Here is a 354-nt window from a genome sequence, read left to right as displayed (position 1 = left end):
TACTTCCTGGATCATTATTTTTATAACAAATTGTTTTTAAAAGCCTTTAGAAATTTAGAGGGGTTTAGGGCTTTTTTGGTTGGTTGGGTTGTTTTTTAAGAGCCATATTCACTTTTCCAGAAGTTACCAACATCAGCTTCTGCGCCCTGTAATTCATGAACTGCGTACAACACTGTGTTTGGGTGAGATCTGAGATTTCATTGACAGACTGAGGTAGGCTTGTGTTGTGCCCCTGCTCTGGAAGGATGATGTCTAATTCAGAGTTACATGAAAAACTGTATTCTGAATTTTCATCCAGAGTGATTTGTTTATGTAATTCTAAGTACACAAGCTGCCTTTCTATTTTTACAGGAT

The sequence above is a fragment of the Aptenodytes forsteri genome, unplaced genomic scaffold, assembly GCF_000699145.1.
Source record: "Aptenodytes forsteri isolate BGI_AS27 unplaced genomic scaffold, ASM69914v1 Scaffold65, whole genome shotgun sequence".
In the NCBI taxonomy this organism is placed as follows: domain Eukaryota; kingdom Metazoa; phylum Chordata; class Aves; order Sphenisciformes; family Spheniscidae; genus Aptenodytes; species Aptenodytes forsteri.
The sequence above is the reverse complement of the archived record's forward strand: the minus strand, read 5'-3'. Positions refer to the sequence as shown.